This window comes from Triturus cristatus, chromosome 10, assembly GCF_964204655.1.
Source record: "Triturus cristatus chromosome 10, aTriCri1.1, whole genome shotgun sequence".
Taxonomy (NCBI): Eukaryota; Metazoa; Chordata; class Amphibia; order Caudata; family Salamandridae; genus Triturus; species Triturus cristatus.
The window spans coordinates 7459332-7486003 of NC_140593.1; the positions used below are offsets into that span (position 1 = coordinate 7459332).

Genomic DNA, 26672 nt, shown 5'->3' on the forward strand with positions numbered 1-26672 from the left:
ATGTAGGGTCAACTAAATCTTCAATAATTTTGTCTGCCCCCTCCGATTTTCTTGCCATCAAGGCCGGGGGGTCCTCATTGCACACCTTTGATACGCCTGCAGAAATGCTTGAAGATACTGGTGGATCCTGTATCTGGCTTTTAGCCGCCATGCTACCTCCGCCAAACATTCCCGGGACTGTTAATATTTTCCCCTGCTCGGGGTTATCCAAAGCCGGAGGAACCGATCCTAACACCCCCTTAGGAGAATTACTGGGCAGCAGCTTCTCAGCAGTCTTATCTCCATGCTTCCCTCCATATCTCCCTTTGGTTAAGGTGATTTTACTCACAATCGCTGCCGTAGATTTCCCAGCCAGTCTTCCGATCTTATCCACCTCAGATTCCGGCTTATCCGTCTTGTCCGTGCTTTCCAGCTTCTCTGCGACGGGGTAATCGCAGATGGCTGGATCCCCGGTTTCGTACCTGTAGCTCCGGCGGTCGGTCCTCTACGAGCCGGCATCGCGGTGACTGAGAGAGTCTCGCCACCCCCACTCCTCTGTTCCTCCACTGAGAGCCACACCCGCCAAGCTCTCAGGTGTGCACGGCTCAGGAGGGAGGCGATCACCCGCCGCCAAGACTCGTGAACGCCGAAAACGGTGAGCATAGAGCAGGCTTCAGCTCTCGGTAAATAGGATATTCACATCAGTTCTCCCCCGATTATAAGCAGAATTAATTTTCTCTGAAACGCCAGTTAGTACTCCGGATCAAACTGCATATCTCTTTTCAGGCATATTATAAGCCAGGAGTGACCTTCACTCGGTGCTCAAGCAGCCGCCATCTTGCCCGAACACATTTCCAGGGCTAACTTCCAAAGAGGATTGCTAGCTGCTGCAGAGTAGATGAATGACAACTGCCTTTGCTTGAATGAGAATAAAACAGAAGTACCTCTACTGGGAAAGAGATACCCAGTCTTGGGGTGACCATTGGTGGCCCTCCTCCCTCGGGTACCCTCCCATACCAAAGTATTCCATATAAAAATCTAGGAGTCTCCATGGACAGCACCCAGGATTTTGAGGCTAGGGCCAAATTCGGTGGCAGGCACCTGTTTCGGGCTCTTGAGAAGCCTTAAACCCATTTGCGTCTTTTCGACCATAGCACCAAACCAACCATCATTCAGACAGTACCTCTGTCGTGGTTAGATTACTGTAATATCTTGCACCCAGGGGCCAACCAGTCAATTATCAGAAGACTCCAGTGGGCACAAAATGCTACAGCTTCGCTGCTATTCTCCCGCCCAATATTTTGCACTGTCTCTGATCTTCATAACCTGCATTGGCTCCCAGTGGATAAGCGCATAAGCTTTAAGACACTGTGTAGTGCTCACAAGATCCTGCACTCCCAGGGTACCCTCACCATGTCCAATCTTCTATCTCTTTCCCAACCATCCTGCTCCTTTCATGCAGCTCATCACAATTTGGCTATTGTCCCTAGAGTTAGGCAATCAAGAGCGGGAGGCCACTCTTCATGCCAAGGCCCCTGTTCCATCAGGAAAACTGAGAACGACCTGCATTTTAGGAAAACCCTGAAGACATGGCTTTTTTTCTACCTATTTCCTCATTCTTCTTCCCTCTGACCGGCTAGTAGATGCAATACAACCTTCCTCTAGGTCCAGCTTTTGGAGCAGTTATGCTCTTTATAAACACTAACATGTCAGGCGGGGGCCAGAGGCACAGAGCAGCTGCAGAGCTGCGGGCAGGAGGGGCGAGGCACAGAGCTGCGGGCAGGAGGGGCGAGGCACAGATCTGCGGGCAGGAGGGGCGAGGCACAGAGCAGCGGCCACAGAGCTGCAGGAGGGGCGAGGCACAGAGCAGCGGCCACAGAGCTGCAGGAGGGGCGAGGCACAGAGCAGCAGGAGGGGCATGGATGTATGGTAGCGCACTGCTATTACACATTTTCAAATGAAATGACAATTACCTTTGCACGTACAGTTTTACGGATTAAAACTATACAGCGCATAAACCACAATGTGTGAAAATGTCATCACCAGTTGTATCTATTGGTTTGGTTGTATAAAAATATTTGTTTCCGCCACACTTCAGAAATTCAAAATAATGTGCTTCAATTTTGACCTAATTCTGAACCATGCTGAAATATTTGCAACTCATTTAAAGACATTTACATTGTACAATTCTAGAAAAAAATGCTTCTTTCCCACCCCCAGTATCCGGCTAGATTGCCACATATATCCAAACGTTCAAGTCAGATAAAGAAAAGTAAATATAAAGCTCCCTCAGAGGAGATCCCGAAATTTGACACTTTTCAATGCACAGCAATTGTGCCAAAATAACAAAATGTAAAGGCTATCCAGAAGAAGAAACAGGGAGAGGGTGGGAAGAAGTTAATTTAAAAACAAAGTTTTAAAAAAAGTTTAACAGCTAGCGCTGACCACGTTATAGCGCAGAAATAGTACCGGATTCACAGTGCGAACAAAACTGAATTAATCTGCACATGGTCTGTGCGCTGGAAAGAAAAAGGAAGCAATGCATAGTAATTGCTGCGTAATGAGCAGGCGGCAAAGACAGAAAATGATGCCAGCAAATGGTTAGCAATGAGCGGGTCCTAAGAGCATTACTGAACACAAAAACCTTGACCGTGCCAGTGCATTTTCACGTTAGGTTATAGGTTTCTTATAAAGCGCACAACTCACCCTGGGGCATCTAGGCGCTAACTGGGAGAAGCAAGTCTGAGGGGAAGGAAAATATAGATAGTTGTTTCCTAAAGGAAGTCAGTGTCGGCGTATTACGGACCAGGGTTCTGCGCTGAGACATGGGCAGGTAGGGAAAAAATTTCCTAAGCAACTTTAGTCCATAGTAGCAGGAGCTGGTTGTTGCTGCTACCTGATCTTTCATGGATAGAGCCCGATCCAATTGGACCCCGAGATTCTTTACAGACTGTTTGGGAATAGGGGGGTGACCAAGTTGACTAGGCCACCAATCGTTCGACCAGCTGTTTTTGGCTTTGCCTAAAAGCATAACCTCCGTTTTTCCTGGATTGAGCTGGAGGCAATCGCTTGACATCCAGTCAAAGATGGCAAGCATTCCAGAGGCAAAACGGAGTTTGTCGATATCTGGGTTGGGTCCGATGGTAAACATAAGCTGGGTGTCATCCGCATACGATATGATTTCAAAACCCAGATGCTCGACTATTTGAGCCAAAGGAGCCATATATAGATTGAAGAGCGTGGGGCTCAGGCAAGAGCCTTGTGGAACTCCCCTATCCAACGGCATTTTACACGAGACATACGGTCCCAACATAACCGATTGGGTTCTTCCCAATAGGTACTGTTGTAGCCATTTCAAGTCTACCCCTTTTATGCCACATTCCTGGAGTCTCTCCAACAGCTTCGAGTGTGAAATAGTATCGAAAGCTGCGGAGAGATCAAGGAGGATCAGAATGGCTGAGCCTCCACTATCGACAGTTAGTCTGTGCGAGTCTGTTACGGCCAACAAAGCCGTTTCTGTGCTGAAGCCGGGACGACAACCAGACTGAGAAGGATCTAAAAGGTGGTTTTCCTCTAGATATAGACTTAGCTGTCGGTTGATGAAACTTTCCAGGATTTTTCCTAGCAGTGGTAGCAGGGAGATGGGACGATAGTTACCCAAAACCAGAGGGTCTGCCGATAATTTTTTCAATATGGGACGCACAACCGCCTCTTTCCAGGCGGTCGGAATGGTGCCCGATATGATGGAGTTATTGAATATGTCTCGGATTACGGGGGCACAACTCGGGGCCAGTGCTGCCATGGCTTTGGGTGGACAAACATCCCATGGTGATCCAGATTTGGCCCCTGAAAGAGCTTTAACAACCTCCTCAACTGTAACTAATTTAAAACAGTTTAGGGGACAGGCTGCCATGTTATTTTGATGCTGAAGTGATTGAGGAAAGGCCACAGGGGAATTGGTGGGGGGAGGGAAAGTTGGCATAGATATTCAATATTTTTTCCCGAAAATGGGAAGCCAGGGAGTCACATAGCTCCTGGGATTCCTGGGGCGTCTGTCTACAAGCTTTTGGGGAGACAAAATCCCGGACAATGCTAAACAGTGTTTTCTGGGGGTTACTCGCATTATCAATTTGGCTAATAATGTATTGCTGTCTGGCTGATTTTAAGTTCTGATGGTATTTAGACAATGCTTTCTTATACAGTGCTCTGTTTTCCTCTGATTTGTCAGTGCGCAATCTTCTTTCCAGACACCGGCAGGTAGCCCTTTCCAACTTTAATTCACCTGAGAACCAGGGGGTCGAAACTCTCCGAGTAGCAGGATTCATTCATTTTTTGGGGATAACTGCGTCGAAAACTTCTTCCAACGTGGCATTAAAAGTCTCCAATTGTTTGCTGATATCAATAGTATGATCTAATTGGTCAAGAGAGAAGATCTCACTGAATGTTATGTTATGTTATGTTATGGTGTTTTGTAAAGCGCGCGATTACCAAGTAGGTGTCCTGGCGCTGTCCACAAATCCTGAATTTTTAAGCTGGCGTAGTTATTAAAACAACCAAGTTTTTAGAGCTTTCCTAAACTGGAGAAGATTCTCCATAAGTCTCAAATGGGGAGGTAGTTTGTTCCAGAGCTTGGCAGCCCCATAGGAGAACCTGCGTCCTCCCCAACGGACTTTTTTTATGGTAGGAATGGAGACGAGTCCGGCCTCTACCGAACGAAGGTGCCGGGCAGGGACATACCTGGTAAGATGCTTAGTCAGGTAACCTGCGCCTTCACCCTTCAAGGCTTTGAACACCAAACACAAGGATTTAAATTGAACTCTCTTGTGAATAGGCAACCAATGCAAATCATGGATAGCCTTGGAAATCGGGATGAACTTTGGAATACCCGTAAGTAATTTGGCCGCCGCATTTTGTAATAATTGCAGTCTATGCATCAGATTCTCCTGAATATTCAGATAAAGGCTGTTGCAATAGTCGAGTCTGGAGGACACAAGAGCGGTGACCACCGTTTGTCGACTTTCAGGAGGAAGAAAAAACAGGATCTTTCTCAACATTCTTAGGATAAAGCCTGTTTTAGAAGCTACTGCCTTAATCTGTAGTGACATAGTGAGTTTGTCATCCAGCACCATCCCAAGGTTTTTTACATTACTTACTGGGCTGGGACAGGCTCCTAGTTCCTGAGGCCACCAGGTAGGAGTCCAAAAGCTGGGATTATTTCCAAACAGCATTACCTCAGTTTTCGGAGAGTTTAGCCTGAGGCAGTTGCTGGCCATCCACCGGGCCACCTCCCGCATGCAGGCCTGGAAATTGACATCCATTCCCACATCACTTCCGGGGTATAGAGACACGACGATCTGTGTGTCATCGGCGTATGACGTGACACTAAACCCAAAAGATCTAATGATGTGGGCAAGGGATGCAACGTAAACGTTAAAAAGTGTCGGGCTCAGTGAGGACCCTTGTGGTACCCCACAAGGCAGGGAGAAAGGGCGGGAAGTAAAATTTCCCAATGCCACTGTTTGACTCCGCTCTGAGAGAAAGGAGTTCAGCAATTTCCATGCTTTTTGGCGAACACCTCCTTTCCTCAGCCGGTCCATCAACAATCCGTGATGGACCGTATCGAACGCGGCGGATAGGTCCAGCAGGATCAAGGCTGCTCTGCCGCCTTGATCAACTGCTAACCTGATCTGATCTGTTGCCGCGATCAAAGCGGATTCGGTGCTGTGACCCTCCCTAAACCCATGCTGGGATGTATCCAGCAAGGATGATGACTTTATAAATGCTGTAAGCTGTGTGTTCATTGCTTTTTCCACAAGTTTCGCCGGGAGGGGAAGCCGGGAAATAGGACGAAAATTGTTAGGGTCCGTCGCGTCTAGACTCGGCTTCTTCAGGAGGGGGAGAATGGAAGCCATCTTCCAGATGTTAGGAAAGATTGCTTCTTGGAACATCCCATTAAAAATGGGCGTGAGAAGTTTGGCTATCGGCCCCGGTGCTAGTTTCGTAATCTTTAGAGGACAGGGGTCAAGAGGGGAACCTGAATTAGCTTTAGTGAGCAAGTCCATGAATGCCATGGGAGAGAGATTCTCCCACCTCCTACGTAGGATTTGGGGTTGTTTGATGGGCCGTATTACACAGGATTCGACCAGGCGGGCTATGTGGATCGTAATCATATAATGGTCGGTCCATGGGAGCGGGTCCGGAAGGTCACATTGAATCCGGTCCGAATTTGAAAATACAAGGTCCAATAGATGCCCCGCATTATGGGTAGGACCTGTTATTCTTTGCGAGAGGCCTATGAGTTTGAGGGAAGCAAGTAATTTAGTTACTTCTGGATCATCAACTTTCTCCCCGTGAAAGTTAAAATCTCCCAACAGGAGGAAGGTTGTTGCTGACAGTACATGTAGAGCCAGGTATTCAACTAGCATATCTACAAAATTTCCCTTTGCACCCGGTGGTCGATAAACTACGGCTCCATACCAGGTGTCGGACGGGGTCGCTGCAACTTTAAAAATACCTAGTTCTAAGTGGTCATTGCATACTGAAGCAACTCATTTTACCTCAAGGTCTTTTTTAAATGCAATGGCGATGCCTCCTCCCTTTTTTTTTTCCCGATCCAGATGAATAAATTTGTAGTTCTATGGGATCGCCAGAGTGATCATCGCCTGGTTAGAGGGGCCTAGCCATGTTTCAGTGAAGAAACGTAAGTTGGGGTCATGGAGCGTCATCATGTCCCATATTTCAAAGGGGTGTTTTGCTAAAGATCTAACGTTACATAGAATGTTTCTATGTGACATGGGTCCTAACTCTCCTATTTCTTCCGGGAAGGTGGAGTCTTCCTCAACTATACTCATTTGGAATTTACAGTTGTGGCAGGAAACCGGGCCCTCCAGCATGAAGAGGTTGGACTGAGAGCAGTTAATAAAAGGACAGTTATATACTTGGGCTTGCTTGTTTATTTGACGCAGGCGAAACCTAAAAAGCACTATGATGCAGCCAGCATTGACCGCGCCGTAGCATTTTTTTTATTCAAGCCATGTTGCACAGCAGCCTGTGTAAAAACATTCAATAAAATGTGTGGTGCAAGCAACACGAAGGTGTGGAGGGAGAGGGCAGCAACAATGGACAGCAGGAGGAGGACAAGGAGGGGAGACAAGCAACTAGAGAAGTGAGGGAGAGAGACAGACCGCAGACACATGAACTCTTATAGAGTGCATAGCAAAAACTAGGAGCGCGCAGCTAGTAGAAGGACACTGCCCAGAGTTAGGAAGGTAGGAGGCCTTGATCAATAGGAAGCACGGAAACGAGTGACGTGGAAGCCAACCGATAGCAAGTTATGGGCAAGCTCCAAGCCCATTGTGAGTTTCTTAGTGAACAAAAGATTTTGCAGATTACGTATGTGCAGTCTCGGGTGAAACATAAAAGTACAAACCCCACAGAGGCCAGGTTGGAAGACTTAAAAGTAGTAAAGGGGTGCTGGTGAACTATGGAGAACAAAATGCCCGACATGGAGAGCACGTTCGTATGAAGGACAGAGAATGTTCGTCAAATTTCAGAAATATACTTACAATTCAATCCTACAAGAGGAAATCACAGAAGGGCACCACCTCCTTAACCTACAGGCACAACAGTGTAAATCACCAGTCCCAGACTGATTTACTTGTGTTGCACAATTTAAGAATAAGTTGTGCCGAGCATTAAACATTCACAATACAAACATTTAATGGAAGTTTCTGTGGGACTTAAAATGTCAATACTGATGGTATTACCAAAACAATGTAAAGATTTATTAGATGGTAGGAACTAGAAATCTACATATTTAAGCAATTCAGATTAAAATATCCTACCCAAAATATGGGCAGTAAGATGGATAATATGTTTAAAAGACTTACACTCAAAGGTCACACTGGTTTTATTTCAGATATGAGAGGAACAATATTTGTCAGCTGTCTGACACTGTGGAACACCACCCTCTGCACCTGGACCCCTGTCAGCACCGAAGACACCACCCACCTGATTAACACCATCCACTCCGGCTCCCCCACCAACCCCTGCCCACACCACATCTTCAACAAAGCCAACTTCCCCATCGCACCCCAACTCCGGAACATCATCAACAGCTCCTTTGCATCCGCCACCTTCCCGGAGAGCTGGAAACATGCCGAGCTGAGCGCCCTCCTGAAGAACATCACCGCGGACCCCACGGATCTCAAGAACTTCCGCCCCATCTCGCTCCTTCCCTTTCCAGCCAAAGTCATCGAGAAGACCGGCAACAGACAACTCTCCGCCTTCCTCGAGACCAACGGATCCCTCGACCCCTCACAGTCCGGGTTCCGAGCAAACCACAGCACTGAGACCGCCCTCATCGCAGCCACCGACGACATCAGGTCCCTGCTCGACAATGGGGAAACGGCTGCCCTCATCCTACTGGACCGCTCAGCAGCCTTCAACACCGTCTGCCACCACACCCTGATACAGCGCCTCAGCAACACCGGAATCCAAGGAGCAGCACTGGAGTGGATCATCTCATTCCCAACCGGAAGAACCCAGAGAGTCCGCCTCCCCCCGTTCCGGTCCGCGGCTACCGAAGTCATCTGCGGCGTCCCGCAAGGATCCTCACTCAGCCCCACCCTCTTCAACGTCTACATGAGCCCCCTCGCAGCCATCGCCCGCCAACACAACCTCAACATCATCTCCTACGCCGACGACACCCAGCTGATCCTCTCCCTCACCAACGACCCCAGCCAGCGCCAAAGCCAACCTCCAGGAAGGAACGAAAGACGTCGTGGAATGGATGAAGATCAGCCGTCTAAAACTGAACTCAGACAAGATGGAAGTCCTCATCCTCTGGCCATCCTCCTCCGCCTGGGACGACTCCTGGTGGCCCTGGGCAGCGCACCCAAACCAACAGACCACACACGCAACCTAGGGGTCATCCTGGACTCCTCCCTCACGATGACCAACCAAGTGAACGCAGTCTCATCATCCTGCTTCAACACCCTGCGCATGCTCCGAAAGATCTTCCGATGGATCCCCACTGAAACCAGGAAGACGGTCACCCAGGCCCTTGTAACCAGCCGTCTGGACTACGGGAACGCCCTCTACGCTGGAACCACAGCCAAACTCCAGAAAAGACTCCAGCGCATCCAGAACGCCTCGGCACGACTCATCCTGGACATCTCTGCCCACCTGAGAGACCTGCACTGGCTCCCCGTCAACAAGAGGATCACGTTCAGACTCCTCACCCACGCACACAAGGCTCTCCACGACATGGGTCCGAAGTACCTCAACAGCCGCCTCACTTTCCACAAACCCACCCGCCAGCTCCGATCCGCCAGACTCGCCCTCGCCTCCATCCCTAGAATTCGGAAATCCACCGGAGGAAGATCCTTCTCCTACCTGGCAGCCAAGACATTGATTACTTCACATGTAGATTGTGTGTTGTGTCAAATGAGCCTTGTTAGCGAGTTTGGAAAGGTTTACAAAACAGTTTTATATAAACTGGGGAGAACTCTGGCGTTTCAGGAATACCTACAATTAATTAGGTGACAGATCAACCGGGGCAAATTCATGTGGGCTAAGTGAAAGAAAGAAAAAAAAACAAAATGTAGGTTTCGGTGTTCCTATAGCTGTAGGAAAATTATATCATTAATTTTGTATCCAAGTCCGAGAGCTCCCAAACGGGCTTGGGTTGCAAGGGGCCTCAGAGCACGGGGCACAGCCAGCTCATCGGGACCCAGGCTGGGCGGCTCGATGCAGAGTGGATTGGTCAGCAGGACACCCAAAGATGCACCTCGTAGTTAGGGACAAACAGCTGGCAGATGAGAAATCAAGGTGACTGGGCCACTCTTGCATTGGGTCTTAGTTATGCGGACGTCCCTCGATGGCTGCTTAGTCCTGGTGCACTGAGAATACGGACTGGACTCACTGTTGGCGTTTGGTGCAGGGCATTAGAAACACATAGCCAATAAGGACCTAGCACACACAGTGATTACACGTTCACCACTGGCCACACTGTATCCATGCAACATTGAAACCCACCTGTAGTACCCATTGACCATTAATGTATGACTTCAAAGGCAACAACCAACATTCCTCACCATTTTTGGTACATCAGAATCTTATGTGGCTTGTATTCTTGTATACAAGGACACAAACCAAATGTACATTGAGACAGTCCTCAGATCTCGTGCCTGTAACGAGACAAACTGTTCCTGTTTTTCCAAACACCTCTGCTGGATCTGGTTGAGGGATCCCTAGGGCACATGCTTTTGCCCGGGTACTGGGAAGTCCCATTTACGGGGGTTTATATAGGCACCAGAGGGTTTGGCTAATCATGGTAGTTTTAGGGAAGGAGATCTGACACAGGGATCCTAATTACAAGGATCTCCGTGTACTTACTGCTCAAAATCACAGACATTAGGTAAAAGGTGGGGGCTAACCATGTCAAAAGAGGCACTTTGCTACAACTGTGCTGCATTACAATCGGGCAGATGGTTCGTATTTCTTCCTCAATCGAATTGAGGCAGAGTGCTGTACTTTTCATCATTTTGATCATTTCACACCGGGTAATCTGCAGGCAGCGGTCGTTAGAATTTTGTCTGCAGGGTGAAGAGGGGTATGTCACGTGTCCAGGTGCAGGACAAAGAGTCCACATAGCACACTGTCTGTGTGCCATGCCAACCTTGCGCTGCATAAGAAACGGGTAAACCACCCCTACAGCATGACTTTAGCCCTAAGGCAGGGTGCACTATATCCTATGTGATGGCATACCCACACGAGCAGATGGGCCCATATGATCATCAATCCATTCTGGGTGCCGTAAGTGAACAAAGAACCAACAAAGAGCACAAGGGCTAGATACTAGTCAACACAAGTTTCCTAGCTCCCCGGAAGCATCATTGATTTCTAAGAGGTTTGTTACCAAACATCTTGCCTTATTAAATTCCTGCTGATGCCAGTCTTGGATTCATTAATAAATTCACACAGGAGACCCTACTAGAAGGTCGCCTGAAACGTAGCAACCACTGGTGTCGCCCGGTCTAGTTGTAGCCAGCCTGCAATCACCACACGTTTCTGGACCCCTGGGTAGAGAGCCAGAGCTCTCCAGACCCAGAATCAATGCCTGCTTTAGGCAGAGGTGATTCCACCCTTTCTCTGCAAGATCGGCCTCCAGATCCAGAATCAATGCCGGTGTAGGTGGTCGCACCTTCCTCCCTGCAAGATCTGCCTCATCAAATGAGGGAACTTCAAAGGACATGCCTCCTTTGAACCCTGCCCGCAGCCTCTGCTATTAGAAGCAGATGGCAACCCTCAGTCCTGCTCCACTTTTTTGGGGGGGGGGGGGGGGGGGGGGGAGAACTGGCTGGAAAATTAGGCAAACTAGGAGGTGGGTCTACCTTCATCTTGCAACAACCCTCAGGTGGGGCAGACAAGGTAAACCCCACTTTTCACTATGTATGGATGACACCCTACAGGAAGATAGCCCATTGCCAATTACCTGGCCTCCCCTAAAACCGCCGCTAAATTCAGTATTTGGTTTCTCTCCGCGAATCTGACTTCAGATTCGACTGACTAAAAGAAGATGATGGAAGAAGACCGCTGGGGGACCACGAACGGAGCCTTGCTGCAGAAGAAACCAGGCAAATCCTGCCAACTGCAACAGGACTGAACTGTGACCTGCTGTCCTTTCTAGCCATTGCAAGGATCCAAAAAAACCCGGAGCCCCTGCAGACTTCACCGATTGCCAAGAACCTCCCTATGGGCTAGAGGCTCTAGTCCCCAGCGTCCGCTGGTAAAGGAATCAATGTGGTTGAGGACCGGCACACTGTGTCAACGCGACTCACCACTGAAAAGAAACATTGCTGCCCCCCAGAATGTTGGTTCACCAGTCTGGTGGAACCAACACTGAACACCTCCATCACCTCGAGGGATCCTCGGAGCACAGTGACAGACGCTGGAGACAGCCCCGCTTCCAACAGCCCCGCTTCCGATAGCACATTCCCTCTTGCCAGTGACTTCAACGGCAGACTGCAGCAACATTTGGCACAACCGCCTACTCAATGGCAGTTTGTTCTGCATAACCCCTGTGTCCTGGCTGCTGCCGGTGAACTCCCAAACCCCTTGGCGGAGTCCTCCAGTGACATCTGAGACAACAGTCCTCCGCTTGCCCAACCTGCACCTCCTTCCCACGACCTCTGGGTCTGGAGTGTTCAGCATCCATTGATTTACAGAGACCTTCTTCCAGCACCCGCTGTGTTGGCTGTCCTCCGAACTCCATTCCAACCATTGTTTTCACTGACGACCGCGATGGAAATGGACGGTCAACCATCGTGTGCTTAGATATCAAAAGTACTGCATACTTGAACTGCATTTTCTTTCACTGCCTGAAAGTCTGCAAAATATTTGTTTGCATATTGAACTGTATTAAAGTCTATTCCCGATTTGAAAGTCTTGTTTCTCAAAATACTGGACTGAATGACTGCAATGGAGGGAGGGGTCTGTGCCAAGATAGACAGCGCCTGCTGCATGTTCATCCCAGGGAATGACGCACAATGGAACACTGACACTTGCCATCCAAGCACTGCATAATCGACAGAGAGCATGCATGATGAGGGAGGTTCCCTTGAGCACGAGTGGTTTTCAAATTGGTTCTCCTCGATTACACGATGGACATCTGGTTAATGTAAATCACTGGTGCCAGTTATCACTGTTTTTCTATTGGTAGGCTGGGTTATACAATAAGTGATCCCCTGCTGTAAAAACGCAGTCCTCAAATTGGGTAGAGTGCAAGTAAATAGGGTGGTGGTGGTAGAGGTAGTCAATAGCAAACTTAAGGAACAGGCTCCAAATACAGTAATTGTCGAAAAATCAACTAGTTAATATGGAAAACGATGCATACAGCGATGATAATGAAATAGTCTCCAATAACAATCATCCGCTGTGAACTTTAAGTGAACCTCAAATCGTAAGTATGTAGTTAAGCATGCTGAGACCTAGAAACGGGGATTGCTGATTGATAGATCACAGATGGGAGGGAGTGGAGCTAGCAGGCAAACATTCGGGTAGAAAACGCTTTATCAATCCCACAGATAGTAGATTGACCCAATAAAGCACATATTGCTGGAGGGGGTAAGCGTGCTCTTAAAAAACCCACAATAAAGTCAGAAGCCACATAAGCTAGAAACACAATCAATAAGGACACGGACAGCTGGATACGTTCACCACTAGCCACATTGTGTCGAGACCCGCCATTAGTAACCATTGACCGTTAATTTACATCTCCAAAGGCAGCAACCAACATTCTTCACCAAATATAGTACTCCAGAAACTTATGACTTGTATTTTTTGTATTTAAGGACACAAATCAAATGTACATTGAGAATCTCCAGACCTCGTGCCCGTCACTGTTCTTCCGGCCAAACTGTTTAAACAAACTGTCCCTGTTTTGCCAATGTATCTTTCACAGCAGCAGGAGAACGTACACATGATTTTATATTAATAAATGATTATTGGGCGAAGAATCGAATCCAAACGTTTCTTCTATATCCATGCATGTGCTGGATGGCCAAGATTAAAGGTTACTATAGGGGGGGATGAAAAAAACAAATGACGGGAGGCGGGACCAGCAGTCTAGTAGAATAATTATGGAATGGGTTAGATGACAATAACCAGATCCGACACCGAGGCAGGTGCAGTACAGGAGGAGACTGTATTTAGCACCTGCAAAACTTGCTAAAGTGGGATTATGTAGGAAAATCCCCATTTTTGCATTGTTACCCCGCTAACTTTTTGCCAAATACCCGATGCCAACTTGACTGAATGTGTGCTGGGATCCTGCTAACCAGGCCCCAGCACCTGTGTTCTTTCCCAAAACTGGACCTTTGTTACCCACAATTGGCACACCTCTGGTCCACCTGTAAGTCCCCTGTAAAAGGTACCCCTAGTACCAACAGCCTTGTGACCAGAGATGGCCCCAGCATGTTTTGGTGCAGAGCAAAATCAAGAGTCAATGTGGCACACATCCTGGTGTGCCATGCCCACCAACGCGGACTATGGCATGGGTAAGTAAACCTTATAGCAGGCCTTTCAGCCCTAAAGGAACTGTGCAGCAAACGACAGGTGAGGGCATAGCTGCATGAGCAATATGCCCCTACAGTGTCCGTGCCGTTCAAAGACACCAAGTGTAGTGGAGCCATTTTGAGTACATGGGCTGGGAGTTTGTCAACACTAACTCCACAGCTCCTGATGCTTCCCAAAGAACTCTGATCTGTCATGGACACTGGATTTGCCCAACACCAGCACTAGCCAGGACTCCAGATCCAGCCGGATCCACGATAACTCACCACTTTGCACCAAACGCTCTCGGCCAAACTCCCCAGAAAGGTCCCCCTGGCGATCCAGACATTTGATGACCCAGCATTGGACGACCTCCACGACTTCTCCAGACACCTGCAGGCCCCAGGGGATGGGGTCCCCGGGGCCAGAACTGGCCCTAGGGAGGGTCAACGCGGCAGCCCTCCGGAATAATAAAGGGGCAGATACATTCCTCAAGAGTGGGGCCATGCGCCCCCCCTCCATGAAAATTTTTTAAAAAACATTTGTGGCCATGCCCTTGGGGATGGGGTCTCCGGGGCTGAAATTGGCTTTTTTTTTTTTTAATTTAAATGTGGCAGGCCCTGGGGGGATGCGGTTCCCAGGGCCCCAAAAAGACTGAAAGAAGAGGGGCCACACAGCTCCCCTACTAAAAAGATATAAAAGTCTGGGAGATCGGTTCAGGGCCTGGATGACTGGTTGCTATAGCTCGCCCATGGCGACAATCAGGGTAAATGGGCCATCGTCCCAACCCTTTGCCATCCAGACGGGGAAGAGGCAGGGGTGCCCGCTGTCACCCCGCCTCTTCGCCTTATACATCGAGCCGCTGGCCCAGAAGATCATAGATAACCCAAACATCACGAGTGTTCCCTTTGGGGGGGGGGGGGGGGGGGGGGGGGGAGACATGCAATAAGCATGTACGCAGATGATATCATTGCCTCTCTGGAATCTCCAGATCACTTGGTCCCGCCATTCTTAAGAGAACTGGAGTTATTCGGTCAGGTCCCTGGATTTAGAGTGAATGTGGGAAAGTCAATGATCCTTCGACTAGATGGGTGAAGGTCAGCCTTAAGGATAGGAGAGGATATTGCCTCCGAAATTAAGATCATTGAGTCCATCCCAAATTTAGAAATTGAAGCAGACGATTTAACACTAAATTACTCCACGCTAGTCCGACGGGTCACAAGAGTTACAGAGCTGGAAGCATCATCAGCTGTCACTGCTGGGCCGCGTCGCTGCGGTTAAAATGTCTATTCTCCCCAAGGCACTATACTTGTTCCAAACATTGCCAGTTTGGCCACCAAAAGGGCCAAAACGCACTCTGCAAAAACCAATACACCATTTTATTTGGGCAGGAGCGTGACCATGCATGAAGAGAGCTGGGGCATTTGAGAACGGAAGAGGGAGGTCTGGAGATCCCGAATCCGTTAAGAGTACTTTAGGGCAGCCCAACTGCGATACTTGGTGGAATGGAGTAGGATGGAATGGGGAAAGATAGCTCTTTCAAGATAGGGCATTAGCAAAACTCTTTATGAAGAGTTACCTTCCCGAAAAGAGCGGACCGACCACAGAACCTTCAGGGCTCCCAGGTTACGAATACAATAATGCAGATATGGTACAGGGTGGCCAGTAGAAGGGGGCTAACAACTTTTCCCTCTCCAACGACTCACTTCCTGGAAAACAGGGACTTGATGGGAGGGCATTCTCGGCGTGGCAGGATTAGGAGTGCAAAGCGGCAGGCCATCTGCTTGATGTAGAGGGGTTCATTCCTTTTTCTCAACTAAGACAGGACTATATCCTCAAAGCAGTAGAAAGGGTCCACTAGCTTCAAATCAGGCATTGGCTTCTTCAGCCAGAAGTACACCCGAAAGTCAATAGAAAATTGACAGCATATGAGAAGTGGCTAGTGACGAAACATTCAGATAAGAAAATGATCTAGAGGTTATATGCAACGTTGCGCCTGCCAATCCCAACAAAGCCCACTGCCAGTCAGCTGGATTGCAGAGAGGTGCTCCGAGGCCACGCCGCTTTTTACACCACTCTGCAAACAACTCTTGGCGCACTGCTGGTGGGGCGATGAGGTCCTCTTGTGTCCCGAGGACCTCGGGGAAACAAGTGTACTTCATCCCCCGAGCAGCATGGTGCCAGGAGCTGCGCTGGCAGAGTGGTGTGAAAAGGGGGCTTACTGGAGGTACCTGGTGGGCTAGTTGGGAGCAGGGACCCTCAGGAATGAAGGGGGCTTAATACCCCAACTTTTAATGTGCCAGGAGGCGTGCCTGCAGGGTGGTGGAAAAAGGGTGTGTGGCCCGTGTCCACCTCTCAGCAATCCCACTGTGTGGGGCTTACTGGAGGTAAAAGATAGGCTAGTTGGCCCCTAAGGACCCTCAGCAGCGAAGGGGAGGTGTTTGCAGAGTGGTGGTCAAAATGGGCATGGCTCCATATGAGAAGTTAGCAATCCTGCTGGGTGGAACTTACTGGAGGTAATGGGAGGAGGGGTGGCCCCAAGGTTGCCCTTAAATTGGTACTTTCTGCACCTCTCCTACCCCTCTAGCCTCTTCTTGCACCTGTTGGTTCATTCTGCAGCACCTAGCTTGCCCCCTTCTGCAGCACCTAGCTTGCCCCCTTCTGCAGCACCTAGCTTGCCCCCTTCTGCAGCACCTAGCTCGCCCCCTTCTGCAGCACCTAGATCGCCCCCTTCTGCAGCACCTAGCTCGCCCCCTTCTGCAGCACCTAGCTCGCCCCCTTCTGCAGCACCTAGCTCGCCCCCTTCTGCAGCACCTAGCTCGCCCCCTTCTGCAGCACCTAGCTCGCCCCCTTCTGCAGCACCTAGCTCGCCCCCTTCTGCAGCACCTAGCTCGCCCCCTTCTGCAGCACCTAGCTCGCCCCCTTCTGCAGCACCCCTTTCTGCAGCACCTAGCTTGCCCCTTTCAAAACCTCCCTTGCCTCTTTCAAAACCTCCCTTGCCTCTTTCAAAACCTCCCTTGCCTCTTTCAAAACCTCCCTTGCCTCTTTCAAAACCTCCCTTGCCTCTTTCAAAACCTCCCTTGCCTCTTTCAAAACCTCCCTTGCCTCTTTCAAAACCTCCCTTGCCTCTTTCAAAACCTCCCTTGCCTCTTTCAAAACCTCCCTTGCCTCTTTCAAAACCTCCCTTGCCTCTTTCAAAACCTCCGACTTGGAGATAGCTTTAATCCCCCTGCCCTATTATGTACTAGCATGGTATGAAGAACAAGGGAACCCAAATAAAGTTGGCCAGGGACCTTGGGTAATCAATTATTTCTAAAGACAGTGGTCCCTAGACAAGGATTTATGAGAGCAAACAAATATAGACCCAATCAGTACTATATTTACAATTTTCCAGCCGGACAGGTGTTTTTAATATATAGTTGCTTAAATATACACACAATTCAGCAAGAAACAGAGTGGGACACAAGCCTGTATCCAACTTAGTGGGGAGGACAAAACAAAACAAAAATGCTCAGGCAGAGTAAATTGTTTGTATGAGACATTTTGGTTGGACAAAAATTATAGTGGAGACACCATTACACATAAGGAGTATTAAATAAAGAAGTTTATATGGGGTACAACAAGTCGACGGCATTTCAATCCTTACAAAAGATATAGGATCATCATCAGGACATTAACAATGGTACGCCTGTATACATTTTGCCTTGATCCAGGTCAGAGTGACTTGTGGGAGGTTTGTTTCAGGCGAAGTCAAGAGTAGAACTCCAGGCCAAGTACAAGAAGAGTAAAGGATGCAGACAGACACAGTCTGTGCAGTTGGATGCTGGGTCAGAGTCGACCTGATAAATGCTGTAACAGCTTAAAGGAGGCTTTTGAAATGTCCGCGCCGCGGAGTAGTCTTGAAATCAGAGTGGCCTATTGCAGTGGGCTGCTGTATATCAGGGATGGCAAGCCAGTAACCTGTGAGCCGCAAACGTGGTCTCTAGTGATAAGGAATGGAGTTTAGGCCAATCTGTGCACAACCTCTGTTACAGCAGGTCTCGCATGTCGGGATTGGGGATATTAAGGGGTACCCCAAACCATAGTGTACCCTAGTGTATGTAGGTGTTTTCACTGTATTCCAAGTGTCTTTCAGCATAGCACTGGCTCTGGGCCTGGTCAGTCAGAGTCAGTTACCACCAGTACCAGTCAGCAACAAATTGGGTGCACAGGATGACTTTGCAACAAGTCATCTTTCTGCACCTCTGTTGGTTCATTCTGTATATCTTTGCTTCTTTTTTAACCTCTGTCTTTCTGGACTTCTGTTGTCTCCTTCTGCATTTCTCTTGCTTTTTTCTGAGCCTTTCTTTCTCTTTCTGCACATGTCCTACCTATGTAGGCATAGTTAGAAATTAGCATTTAAAAATCAGTGAGGTCATCAGTGAATTCCCTAACCATGTCATGAATGATCTAATATGTGACCTCATCAGCAGTGCATAGTGGGGGCGAGAGTTCTAGTTAGCTGAACTAACTATAACGGCCACATTTCTCTGGTTTTGTAGGAGTAAAATGTCTAACTATAACATCCCTGTAACCTATGTTTTTTTCTGTGTTAAAATATAAGCTTACCATCGATTGCCAAAGCAGCACGCAGCATGGCCGGTGCGATCGTGTGAAGTTGAATCGAGCCTCAAATCCTATTTACCATCAATCAAAATTATGTCACATTCCAGGAATTTCGCTTCAGCTGTTTTATTTCCTTCTTACCATCACCACTGCGTTTCGACCCTCTCGGTCTTAATCAGGCTCAAAATGCATTGGTGGTGGTGAGAAGGGAATAAAACTGCTGAAACTAAATCCCTGGAGTGCGACATAATTTCATTGATTGATATATACATTTATAAGCATAGACGGGATGACCTAGTTACTGGGGTAACCTGGTATGAAACTGTAGCTTGCTAGTCAGCTTAAAGTCCCTAGTAGTACTAAGTCAACTCTGCCACATCTCATGCACAGTAGTTGCAGCTTCTGTCAGGACTCTTTTCTGTGACCGAGAGTTACCACCATTCTCCCTCTGTACTTTACTAGGCAGCTTCCCTCTGATGTCATTGATGCCCCTCAGTCTCTGACTGTCACTCATCTTTCCTCTCTGCTGGTGCGGCAGACACCCAGCTCGTGTTTTTCATCTCTGCCACTGAATTAGTTGCCAGGAAAGAGGGTCTGCAGTTCTCCGAGAAACCATTGCCCTGTTTGTAATTCTCTACCGATGTGGCCTCCACGATAAACACCAGACGCAACAACAAATGCCAGCTCTCAATGCCAACCACCACCTATGGCCCCCTCTCCTGCCTTCACTGCCGCAGCACCTTCACCCACCTCCGTACCTTAGCTCCACCACCCAACTAGCCGACCCGTACCGCACCCAAACCGATCAATTGCATCCTCAACATACGATCCTTCCACAAACCACCTCTGGACGAACCCCAGCTATGCACCAGACATTGCCATCACTGACGGCTACAAGATCTACAAGGACTGCACAAACCGCCAGGAGGAGGCATCACCATTGTCCACAAAAGCACCCCCCGTCTGACCAGCCACCCAGACGACCCCACAAACTACATGGAGCACCTGCACTTCCAGATCCAGACCAACCCAAAACCCACTCTCATTAGCACCCTCATCTACAGACCACCCGGCCCGTGCTCCATTCACCGATGCCATCATCAGCCACATCACACCCCAGGCTCTCACATCCACAGACTACATCCTACTTGGAGACCTCAACTTCCACCTGGACAACTACAACGATCCGAACACCACCTCCCTCCTAGAGAACTTCACAAACATATGACTGAAACAGCTAGTCACCGCCCCCAGCAGGGCACACACTCAACCCAGTCTTCGCCGCAGGAAACCGCGCCTCTGACAGCCACAACATGAAACTTCTCTGGACAGACCACCACAGTATCCACTTCCTCAACAAACCCACCGCACCCAAACACGCCCACAATTTCCCCTGCAGAAGCTGGCACATGGTCACCAAGGACCAGCTCACCACCACCGCCACCAACAGCAACTCACCACCATCAACTTCCACGCCAACACCGCAGCACGCAACCTTCACCAATGGATCCAAACTTCAGTCACCATGGCCCCTTTCAAGAAAGCCAAATGGCAAACCCATCAAGAAAGCAAGCTGCTTCACGCCTGCCCTGCAAGAAATCAGAAGCTCCTGTAGATGACTCGAAAAGGCAGGGAGGAACCACAAAACCCTAGAAGCCCACACGGCCTTCAAAGCAGCCACCACCGCACACCACCACCTCATCAAAAACACAAAGGGCCCTCCAAGACAGAAACACCAACGCACACAACAGCAAGGAACTCTTCACCATCACCAAGGATTTTGCAAAACCCAATAACGAAACCACAGACATTTCCGCCCCCCCACCCCCCCCCTCAAAAGACCTTGGCAACAGACTCAGCACCTTGTTCCTCCACAAGATTGAGACTATCTACGACAACCAGGACCTCCCCACAGCACCAGCAACCGCCTCAACCAAACCCCCCCCCCCCCCGCCCCTCCCCCGCAACAGACCCTGCTCCCTTGGATCCCACTCACCACAGGAGACAACATGAAAACCATCCACTACGGAGCACCATCGGACCCCTGCCCGCTCCAGATCTTCCACAGATCCACCATCGCACCCGAGCTACGCCAGACCATCAACTGCTCCCCCACTGGAAGCACCAAAATAAACCCACTCCTGACAAAACCCTCAGCGGGCCTGAGAGACCATAAGAACTTCAGGCCAATCTCCCCTTCCAAGCCAAAGTCGTCGAAAAAGCAGTCAACAACCAGTTGGCCGACTTCATTGAAACAAACTCATCCTAGAAATCTCCCAATACCATTTCCTGAGCAATCCAGCTCGAAGACTGCCCTCTTAACTGTCACCGCCGACATTCGCTCCCTCCTCGACAAGGGCGAAACCATGGACCTTCCTGGACCTCTTCGCAGCATTCAACACGGTCTACCACCGCACACCAACCACTAGACTTCACCACCAGGGACAAGGCCCTCTACTGGATCTGATCCTTTCTCACAGGCAAAACCCAGCAGGTCAGACTTCTGCCATACCTCTCGGAACAGACACCAACTGCAGAGTGCCCCAGGGCTCCTCTCTTAGCCTCACCCTCTTCAACATCTACATGGACCCCCTCGCAACCATCATCAGGAACCACAGACTCAACAGTCTCCTACACCGACAACACACAGTTGATCCTCTCCCTCACCAACAAACCCGTTATCAAGCACAACTTCCAAGAAGAGATGACGCCCTGACAGACCATGCACGGAACCTCTGCATCATACTAGACTCCTCGCTCACTATGGACCACCAGATCAACTCCGTATCCGCTGCCTGCTGTAAAAGACCCTCAGATGGATCCCCGCTGAATCGTGAAAGCCCAACACTCAAGTGCTCATCAGCAGCAGACTAGACTACGGCAACGCACTATGCCGGCGTTGGACAGAAAAACCTCAGCAAGCTCCAGAATGTCCAGAACACTGTAGCCAGACTGGTCCTCGACCTCCCCCGGCGCAGCCACATCACTCAACACTATTGCAAAACCCACAGGCTCCCAGCAGATAGAAGAATAACCTTCAAACTCCTCACCCACGCTTATTAGGCCCCCCCCCCCCCCAACACTGAACCAGAATACCTGAACAGCCGCCTCTCCTTCCACGCACTCAAAATGCACCTCTACCCTGCCCAGCTCACCATGGCCACTGTCCCACAGATCCGCAAGAGCAGAACCCGAGGAATGTCCTTCTCCTTCCTCGCTTCCAAGACCTGGAACACCCTACCCCACCAACTCAGAATGTCTCCCACACTACCCCAGTTCAGGAAGGACCTCAAGACCTGACTCTTCGAATGAGCCCAGCACTTGGACGGATCTGCTCCACCCAGCACATTGAGACCCTCATAGGCGAGTACTGGCGCTTTACCAACCCTTGATTGAAAGATAGAGGATATGCAGCTGTGCTGTAGCCCTAGAGGTGCCTACTTAGTGAATTCACCTCTCACGTTCCCATCGCTGTAGACACAGCTCCCCACAACACTCTTCCTGATGCCAACATCTCCCATCTCTGCACAAGAAGTCCATTTAGTCTGTCCTTGTCAGAAGCATCTGTTGCTGATATAGCAACTTTGATTCTTCCCTGCTACTCCCTTGTTACCACTTTACTCACATCCACCTAGTAACGTGCAATGGTCTTTTTATCCTGCTGTTGCCCGTGTCTTTCTGCTTCACGCTCATTTACGCCTGCCGCAATTGTAGTGAACATGAATCTCCATGATGGAGTCCTTGTTGCATACTCAGCTGTGGAGTTCAGCACTGACAAAATACACTGCCACAAACTGCCCTGGATTGCCTCATCTCCCCACTGTACCGCCAAGCCTCACCCCCAGATGTAATCATTACCATGGTAAATAGATCCCCAAGCGCGCCTTTGGAAAGAGTTAGAATAGTTTTCTTAATATTTTGTTCACAGGAATCTTACCCTTGGTACAAGTTTCTCCAAAACACTGGCCAACATGCATTTGTCGCTGGGTAATTATTCTCCATCAACTTCCTTAGGGCTAGAAGAAGAAGTTACAGCACATTAGAATTCCATGTTAGAGCTAATGGTACGAACCATCGCCCAAAGTTTCCTTCACCCACTTGCTCTTTTGGTTAAGAGAAGAACTGAAAAAATTTGCTTAAGTATACAAACTTGATACAATCTTGTGGCAAAGATACTCCCAATATGATGCAAATAAAATTTCCCTAGTGACACACCAGAAGTACTGACACCCACAAGCCATATTAAGGATGAAAAGGGCAAGCAAGGAGACCGAACACACCATAAGGCTCACCTGTTCCCTAGATCACCCAAAAATCTATTCTTCAGAAAAGAACAAATATCCTCATACTTTGAAACACAATATTAAAGACTAAGTGATCCAACAGGTATATTAATATATCTGTGTAGGAAAGTGGGTTTCTGTTGCAGTAACCCCCCCCCTTTTTGCCAGACTATTGATTCACTCTTTACTTGATGTGCACTGGTTCCCTGCCAATCAGGTTCCCAGGGCCGGTGTTCTTTCCCCAAAACTAACCCAATTGGCATCTCAGGCCAAAGGTCAAGCTCTGGTAAATGGTACCACAGGTTCCCAGGGCACTGCGACCAGGGAAGACCTCTAAGGGCTGCAGCACTTATTGTGCCACCCTTAGAACCCTTAGAAGCCTGTACATATATATATATATATTATCTACTGGCGGTCGCCAGTAGATAGTTATAGTTAGGACCCTGTTTCCATAGGAAATCTGCAACATTCTATTTGGAATAACTTTAGCGCCGGTCGATGAATCCTCGCGAAATTCTCAAAATAGGTGGGGCGCTACGCTCCGCTCCTACCCTGAAAGTCTCGGGGGGATTCGTCAAGCGGGGGCTGAGAAAAAAGGGGGGTCCCAAAACGCGTTTTTCCCATGCATTTTTCCATAGGACCTTTAGACACAGCTACAGCCCGAACGGCTGAACAGAGTTACTTGAAATTTGGCAGAGAGGTAGTCCTCAGGTCAAGGAAGTGCCTTTTGTAGGTCTGGTGTAAATCTGTTCAGTAGTTCCTGAGAAAATAGCATTTAAATCAATATATATATGTGGGCGGAGCCTAACCACACATCTCATCCTGAGATCTGATTGGCTGTCAGCACTTCAGCCAAGAAGTGTTGGCAGCCATCTTGGGACCAATATACATGATAGCACCTCATTAAAAAGCATTGCAGTTAATAGAAGGTTTTAAGACTTTAGTTACACTATAAATCATTTGTTGATGGTACCATACTCATTTTAGGAATTGTGGTATGTTCTAAGGTGATTTCACCATGTGAAAAAGCCTTCTGCTGGGATATCATGATTGAGAGAAAAATATTTTCTCATGCTTTTACCACAGAGGTTTGGAAGGTGATCTATAAGCTAAACTGAGAGCTTATTTTCTGTAAATTCACATTATCTTTCTCAGTCATGTGAGAATGAAGTCTGACATTCTCAGTAAAACATGTACATCCAACAAGGGCAGAGACTGTCAGTTGATTCCTTTGTGTTCTACTGCAGCTTTCCAGAGTGTTCCAAAGAACTACTAGAGCGCTAACCGTCCTACTTATGATAAATGTATGGCACACCTGAAGCCATCTTGCTTGGATTAAAGTGGTAACTCTTAAAACATTTAATTTAAAAAGGAACAAAATGAGGGGGTTCATTTTTCCATAAAAAGTATGATTAGTGCTGCAGAAAGAAAAATTAGGGCACATTTTGAGTGACTTCTCAAATCCTCTTCTATTTCATTAAAAAATTCTGACATGCAGACTGAAACATGCACTTTCAATACCAGCAGCAGTTTTCCCTGGTGAGCAGTAGCTTTACTACAGTGATCTAATGAGCAAAAAGAGTGCTAACATTCTGATTTTATGGCAAATGTGTGACACATTTGAATGCCTTCTTGATGGAATCAAAGTAAAAAACTGAAAGTATTTCCTACTGAGGAGACTGCAGTAAATGAGGAAATTAGGAAACTTCATAACAAATAAGTCTCCCAAGATGGCCACCAGAGACAAAAGAGCCCAAATGTAGCCCAAATATCACCCAGATGTAGCCCAAGTATAGCCCAATGACAGAATGTCCAAGAATGTTCTTAAAAACAACTAGAGCACTTACTGTCTTCATTATGACAAAAGTATGGCACACCTGAAGCCATCTTGATTGGAATAAACTGGTAACACTTAAAACATTTAATTTAAAAAGGAACACAATGAGGGGGTTCATTTTGCCATAGAAATTATGATTAATGCTGAAGAAAGAAAATGAGGGCACATTTTGAGTGACTTCTCAAATCCTCTTCTATTTCATTAAAAAATTCTGACATGCAGACTGAAACATGCACTTTTAATACCAGGAGCAGACTTCCATGGTGAACAGTAGTTTTACTACAGTGATCTAATGAGCAACTAGAGTGCTAACATTCAGAAGATATGGCAAATGTGTGACATATTTGAATACCTTCATGATGGAATCAAAGTAAAAAACTGAAAGCATTTCCGACTGAGGAGACTGCAGTACATGAGGAAATTAGGAAACTTCATAACAAATAAATCTCCCAAGATGGCCACCGGAGACAAAAGAGCCCAAATGTAGCCCAAAATCACCCAGATATAGCCCAAAAATAGCCCAATGACAGAAGTGTGCAAAACACTTATTATTTTGTGTTTTTGCAGTGTTATATAGTGCAGACTTGTCAGGTATTGGAGTTGTCAACTAGATAAAAAAACATAAAGATAACAAATAATTTAAAAGTGCTTTGTCGCTATTTGAAAACTCAGAAAATATGTCCTTATTTTAGTCTTTTAGAGCACTAACCATAATTTTGAAGCCAATAAGACCCTCTCATATATGTAATTTCTAAAGGAGTGCTCTAGGTATTACAGTTTTAATTACATTAAGATGATGTCAGGCGTTCCACACTTTTGTAATAAATATAGAATGTTAGCAATCTAGTTGTTCATTAGGATACTGTTGAGAGGCAGAGGCCAGGGGCACGGACTCTGAAAATTGAAGGCAGGTAGGAGGGTGCAAAGGCAACAATTTAACCACACTGAGCAGGCAGGAAGGGCCGTGGAAGCACAACAGACTATGGAGGGCAGTGGAAAGGGGGGCAGGGGCAACAAACCAACAATACAAACCAACAATACAGGACTTGCAAGAGAGGCTGTTGGAGGGAAGATCTATTACGGGTCAAGGAAGCTAGGGGCGGTCCCCAGAGCCCCGGGAGCCACCACAGAACTGAGCAGGAGAGTGAGTCAGGGACAAAAGGGGCACCTTAATTTGAGCCGGGGTGCCTAGGAACGCTTGCTCCAAAAATGAAGAAAACAGACATATGAGACATGGAATTGGAGGCAGAATACAATGGCAGTTTAATGAGAAGATGCAACTTCAAAGAAACCGCAGAATAGAGACATAAAGTACAAAATACAGAATCCAGATAATCATACAGCTGTCATGATATTCTCTGTATCTCAATTAATGGACTGACAGAGAGAGAGAGAAAACACATCTATAAATGCATCATGAGAAACAAGTTACACCAAGGAAAATGTTACCTAGGGACACTCACATTTACTCTTAGAGCAAGCATTCCTGCAATTACAATACAACATCTTTTAAATGCAAAAGTAAAGAGAACAATGGTTAAAAAATAACATGACATTTCATATAGGTAAAATAGAATAAGATACTTCAAGCAAAGCAGAGCAAGACATTTTAAGCAAAGGAAGACAAGAGCTCCCAGTTCTTGGGGAAAACCTGCACAGCCTGTTAACCTACATACAGACGGCGAGGTTGTCCGTCGATATCTGTGGGTGCTCCCTTTTTATATCATTTTGTGGGCTCCTTTGCACGCTACATCTACCTACGTATGCTACCCAAAAGCTTCGTCTGCAGATTTTACCAGACATTTCGTCATTTACACACTTAATGCTGACAATGGACTGGGTGAAAAGGTCAGTCTCTCAGGCCAATCGCTTATCGTAAGTTCCATAGAGCAAGCAGAAAATAATGGGTATTC

At 47.8% G+C, this 26672-nt stretch overlaps 1 protein-coding gene across 3 annotated transcripts in view; it reads right to left on the reverse strand.

Annotated features, from left to right (window-relative positions):
- Positions 1-26672, reverse strand: part of LOC146788713 (uncharacterized) — a 69816-nt gene that overhangs the window by 18023 nt on the left and 25121 nt on the right. For 2 of the 3 annotated variants that reach the window (XM_085630319.1, XM_085630321.1), the window contains one exon: positions 22577-22655. The exons of the other annotated variant lie outside the window; for it this stretch is intronic. The gene's annotated coding sequence lies outside the window, so the exon portion shown is untranslated. The remainder of the gene's footprint in view (positions 1-22576; positions 22656-26672) is intronic. 3 annotated transcript variants of the gene reach the window in all.